General features: G+C 35.3%; 1 long non-coding RNA gene across 1 annotated transcript; it reads right to left on the bottom strand.

Annotated features, from left to right (window-relative positions):
- Positions 1–1,885: 1,885 nt before the first annotated feature.
- Positions 1,886–5,987, bottom strand: LOC116014407. Its single transcript, XR_004097387.1, has 5 exons — positions 5,856–5,987; positions 3,240–4,074; positions 3,073–3,160; positions 2,538–2,963; positions 1,886–2,434 (listed from the first exon to the last, which is right to left on the bottom strand). It is a non-coding gene; the product is annotated as an uncharacterized LOC116014407 (long non-coding RNA).
- Between the last annotated feature and the right edge of the window lie 225 nt (positions 5,988–6,212).

The following is a 6,212-nucleotide window of genomic DNA, read 5'->3' as shown; positions in this document are numbered from 1 at the left end:
AAAATAACTTGCTCGTAAGGGCAACCCAAGTGGTAAGAGAGTTACACCTGCAGCCGAGAGGTCGTGGGTTCGAACCTCAAGCCCTTGGGTTTGAGCCGGTCAGCTATGGGTAACCTAGGATGGTTTACCTCCTTGTGGTCCTTTGCTGGCTAGGGTCACAAGGCGAGTGGGGTTTACCTTGTTAATAAAAAAAACTTTGAAAAAGCATCCGAATCGTACCTGTGTTGTGCTTCGAAACAACTTGAACCCATTTCCTTTCTACAACGATTTTATGTCTAACACTATTGTAGAGATATGATGTTGGGTTTCAATCTGGACGAACTCTCACAAGGGGTTTACCTCGTTAATAAAAAAAAAACACTTTGAAAAAGCATCCGAATCGTACCTGTGTTATGCTTCGAAACAACGTTTTTCCTTGAACCCATTTTCTTTCTACAACGATTTTATGTCTAACACTATTGTAGAGATATGATGTTGGGTTTCAATCTGGACGAACTCTCACCATTTAGCTCATCCTCGACTTAGGGTTACGCTTTTCGATTTGGAAATTTTTCTCTCAATGTCTTTCTGTAAATGAAGTGTCCAAAACGACAAGGAAATACAGTGTAGTCGAAGCTTATGAAATGAAATTACATTTTTAACCTCAATTTTAACGTCTGCCAAACGGCAGTTTCGACTTAGGACCAACTCGGACAAAAATAGCAAAGTCGAGGATGCAATTGGACAGTTTTGAAAGTCAAGGACCAAAGTGGTGAAATCCTAATAGTCGAGAGACCAAATCGGTAATTAACTCAGATTTTTCGCTTAGTAATAATCCAATACAAGATGTGTTTGGTAAATACTTGTTAGTTGATTCGGTTAGTAAGTTTGACTAGTTGATAGCATTAATTGATTGTACAAAAGTGTTTTGTAAATTAGTTGATAGCTCATTACATGTAAAATGACTTTCTCAAAAAGTTTATCAAAAAAGCTGCTTTGAACAATTTTTTTTAAATTTTAGCATTTTGGAGCAATAAGTTGTTACAAAAAGTTAATTAATTTAACACTCATATTAATTGTTTAACCAAGTCAAACAATTAATAGTGGTCAAATAAGTTAAAATTGACTGATAAGCTAACTATGTTACCAAACAAGACGATAATCTCTTCCCAAGGGCGTTTATTCAGACATAAATAAAATGCAATGCGTTCTGCTAGACTAGTTTAGTTGGTTCGACCGATTACCCTAAAATCTTGTTTCAGCAATAGTATAGGTGGAGATCTTGACCGATCAAAGGTAATCTCCTCCCACAGCTCTTGGGCTAAATAAAATGAAAATGCTATTGTTTTCCTAAATTTACCCTCCTTCCTCGGTTGCGTGTTTAAGAATTGGCAACTCAGTTGGTCCCAATAGTGAAGTTTGGGAAAAAAGACTAAAGATCGAGTCTCACCAGTGGCAGTGTGGGAGCAACCTCTCAAAGTGAGGAGGGCTCCTTGTGCGTAGTAAGCAAAGGTCTAACCTTTGTGTGCAGCTGAGTTACCATAATTTACATTCTCCCAAATGCTTTATTGGGTCGGGGCGTGGGGCCCTTGGGTTGGGGATTTAACCTTTTGAAAAGAAAGAATCAACTTATTCCATTATTAATTTTAAAAAATAATTGTCAAATTAAATAATGTCACGGAGATGTGTGCATCACATCAATACTCTAAATAAAAACATAGTTAAATCCAAAATTTTAGGAATAAATATAAATAACACTCTAAATAAAAATCATAATTAAATCCAAAATTTTAGCAATAAATATAAATAACTCATGAATTAGAATTAACATATAACTCATGAATTAAAATTTAACATGAATGAAAAACTATAATTGATAAGTGTATACGTACTGTATTAGTCAAAGTACGGTAAAAAACACTATTACTTTAATAGGTAAAGAATAGCCCGATTAACATAATAGTGTGTTAGAGGTTCCCGAGCTAAAGTGACTATTTATGAGAAAACAGCCAAAAGTTCTCCACTTACCATTAAAAGTTCTCCACTTACCATAACCGCCCTGGTATTGAACGGGCATAAGGGCGAGTGCATTCCGATTCTCAGACCCGCCATCATCATCCTCTGAATCATGCTCTACATTGTTAGTCTCATGCTGGTGTTGGTATGCCTCAGCTTGCAAAGCCTGGTTCACCGCACGCATACGCCTCCCGCCGCACGCAGGTTGACCCCGCCTGTTCTCTCGCTGTCGTCGCAAATCTGTACGGCGAGGCTGCAACGGCTCGTCGACCGGTGCATTATTGAAGATATGGGGGGGAACGTCTACAAAGTAACCGTACCCAGCACGCTGTAAATAATCTCGCGTGCTAATGTGTATTTCCCGAACCAGATCAAGACATCGCGCTCTATCGTTGCCAGCTTCTCCGGCACGCAAATGCAAATTACGAATGAAACACATCTGCATCAAATATAGAACATATCATCACATACCAAATATATGATTACACATTACTAATCACAGTATTAAATAACAAATGTAAATCGTTATTAAGCCTACTAACCACGTCATTTAACAAGGCACTGCATTGGACATAACCCTGATCTTGTCGGTGTTCAGGGTTGCCAATGAAAAGCCTACCATGGGTATGATACCATACCCAGTATGCATTACTTGCAACAAGATTGTTCATCACCAGCATTGGAATTATTAAACCTTCCCGTTGTGTCCACAAGTATAAATGCTGGTTGTGTTTTTTAGCCCAATCCAGATCGCCAGATCACCCGTTACACGCATGTAATTCCTCGTTGTACGTGGCGTCAGCCAGGACATCTTGGAAACTGCCGAATTGCATGCAGAACCGGTCAGGATAGTAGTACTCGATGATATAAAAAAATATCAAAGGTACTCTAGCTGTCCAAATCGCTTGGCCGGCCGTGCAGTAATCAGGCAATTAAGACAATAAGTCATTATAAGGCTCGAACACAAACTGCGAAAGACGTAAATAAATGTTATGATAATCATCATAACATATGATTGTATAAATAATTACATTAAATCAACCTCTAAAACATTAACGTAACATTAAACGAACGTACCATTTGTTGGTTAACGCGATTCAATTGGTCGCGATATGTCCGAATCACGTGATTAGGCATATCACCCCAAAAGTGTGAACATACCCACCTACATTTGCACCAACTACTCATAAATACTTAAACACATAGTGAATTCAATTCGTTTAAAGACAACTATTACAACTAACCTTGCACCAACTGGCAAACCACTAATATTTTGTTGTGGTAAAATGCCTTCTGGCCTAAGCATAGGAAGCCTCTCCCATGCCCAAAGTTGCACCAACAGCATACAACCATCGACTACCGAAGTATTGCGGTCAGCTCCTTTGCACTACGCCCTATAAAGATGGGCTAAAACAACAGATCCCCAACTGTACTGACCACAAACCTCAAAATCTTCAATGAAAGGCAACAAACACAATTTTACCCCAGTGTTTGTTGATTCAGGAAAAAGGAGTCCACCTAACAAATGCATCAAATGTAACCGTGTAGCCACTTGCACCTCTTCATCTGTGTTATTCACGGTTAGTTGTGGAACGGGCGGGATTGCAGTCGAACTAATTTTCGAAGGTGTGATGAATTGATCACTAGGAGTAAATCCCAATAAACGTGTACACATTTCCTTCCATTGTGGGATATGACGTTTAACACGTCCAGTAATAGCAAGCCCGTCCACCTTAAGGCCAAGTAACACTTCAATATCTTGAAGTGTTATACCTACCTCCCCAAAAGGTAGGTGAAAGGCGTGAACCTCAGGCCGCCACCGCTCAATCAAAGCCGCGATCAATGAATGGTCCAACCTGATGTCCTTGAGATGCGATACACCGTACAACCCAGCAACACGCAAGTAATGAATCATCCTTTCATCGCTGGGTCGTACTGTTTGCCCATCGTATCGACACGCTTTAATACGTGCATTAAAATTTGGGTCCGTCCATACAGATCTAGACCGATGCCTATGCTGAAATGTCAGCACTGACGGATCCATCGGCCCGGGATGCAAATGCCTTTGTGCAACCATAACTGTAAAAGATACTCATTAGTATTCGAAATAAAATATTCTAAGATAAATTGAATTCATTTATTCTAATTAATAAATTACAAATCAGTAATGCTATTTATTACATATTCTAAATTAGTAAATTATTATTTTTTATTCTCATTACATTTTTCTACACGAATTAATTTATTCTAAATAATTTTAAATATTCTATAATTCAATTATTAATTATTAGTCTACTTAATAACTAACTAAATAATTTTAAATATTCTATAATTCGAATTATTATATTCATATATTAAAATTATATTTATTAAACAATTTAATAAATAACTAAATATAATTAAATATTCTATAATTCACATATTTATTATTCTACTTAATAAATAACTAAATAAAATTAAATATTCCGCAATTTAAATATTAATTATTATTATACTTTAAATATTCGATTTAATATTTTCATATTATATTTTTCTAAGGCAAAAACTTGTGTGAGACCGTCTCACCATGAGACGGGTCGGGTCGGGTCGGGTCAATATGCAAATGTAACACTTATATGCACAAATGTCATACTTATATGCTCAAATGTAATACTAATCAGGAATAAAATTTTTGTTACTTATAAGGGTAAATGTAATACTTTTACTGGAAAATACAATACTTTTACATTTCGATTTAAAAGTATTACATTTTTCCACAAAAGTATTATATTTGCCCTTATAAGTAAGGGGCACTTGTCAACATTACTTATTATGAAAAATGTATTACTTTTTCTCTAATATGTAACAAAAATTGTATTCTTGGTTAGTGTTATATTTGAGCATATAAGTATGATGTTTGCACATATAAGTATGACATTTGCATGGTGTCTTGATCCGACCCGACCCGTCTCACGGATAAGGATCCGTGAGACGGTCTCACACAAGTGTGACCCTTCTTCTAAACGTTAAATATTTTAATTAAAAACTAAATAATTTCAAATATTATATAATTCAAATATTAATTATTACACCACAGTATGTATAAATAACTAAATAACTAAATAAATAAGTAATTATTATTAAAGGCTGATGTCTACAGCTTTGGCATCATAATACTTGAAGTTATAAGTGCAAGGAGCAGTTCAAGTATTGACAGAACTACCAAAAGAAATCCAGTAATTTTTGGTTACCAATGCCATCAATGACTAAAAGAAATTGCTTAAAAACACATGCTGAGTGATAACTATTCCCTATTGTCTGTATTGCATAAAAAATGACAGGTAAATATACCAATGCCATCAATGACTAACCTCAATCACCATTTGCTAGAAACCTATTTTTAGATCTTAGCACTTATAAGTTGGAGAATTCTATAAACAAACAAAAGTTTAGAACTATTCAGTATTATTAACCATGGTATCTATATATGAGCCACATTTTTTTATTTTTTTATATTTTTAGGGTTGGACAACGTAACTAGAGAACTTCTTCAACTATCAATCTAAAAAAACCTAGTAAGATGTTGACCTTAGATTTGGGATATTCTGGACATGCAAATAACTCAATCATTTTAAATTTAGTTAAATATTCTACAGTTCAAATATTAATTATTATTCAACTTATTAAATATTACGGAGTAATATTTATTCTAATTATATTATTCAACGTGTTCAACATTATTATATATGTATTAAAAAATTCTAAATCATGTAGTTCACATTAAAATAATATTCAACATATGCACCCCAGACAAGAACTAACTAAAATGGCACCCAGAAAATCAAAAATAAAAAACAAACTAGAGAGAGATCAGAGCTAACCTAACGCAGAAAGTATGAGATGTTCGTTGACCTTAGATTTGCAACCACAAAAAGGGAATTGAAGGGACCACAAAAATAAAACAAAAGCTTTGTTGTTGGATTGTTGGGGGAAGAAGAAGGAGAATGTGGGGAATGTGGAGTTCTCCTTCTGGGACGCTGGGCTGCAGATTCAAAAGATAGAAGAGATAAATATGGAGAATTGTGGGTTAGAAAGGATTCTCAAACAGATCACGGTAGGAGTAAATAAGCTAGGTGTATCGTCCACCTACCATATTTACTGTTATTATTATTTTTTTTTTAAAGGAAAAATTAACAAGCCTAAAGGTTAGGCTTATTCGCAGAGATTCCTTTTCCTGG

The sequence above is a fragment of the Ipomoea triloba genome, chromosome 3 (genome assembly GCF_003576645.1).
Source record: "Ipomoea triloba cultivar NCNSP0323 chromosome 3, ASM357664v1".
Classification (NCBI taxonomy): Eukaryota; Viridiplantae; Streptophyta; class Magnoliopsida; order Solanales; family Convolvulaceae; genus Ipomoea; species Ipomoea triloba.
This window is presented reverse-complemented; position numbering and strand designations above follow the sequence as displayed.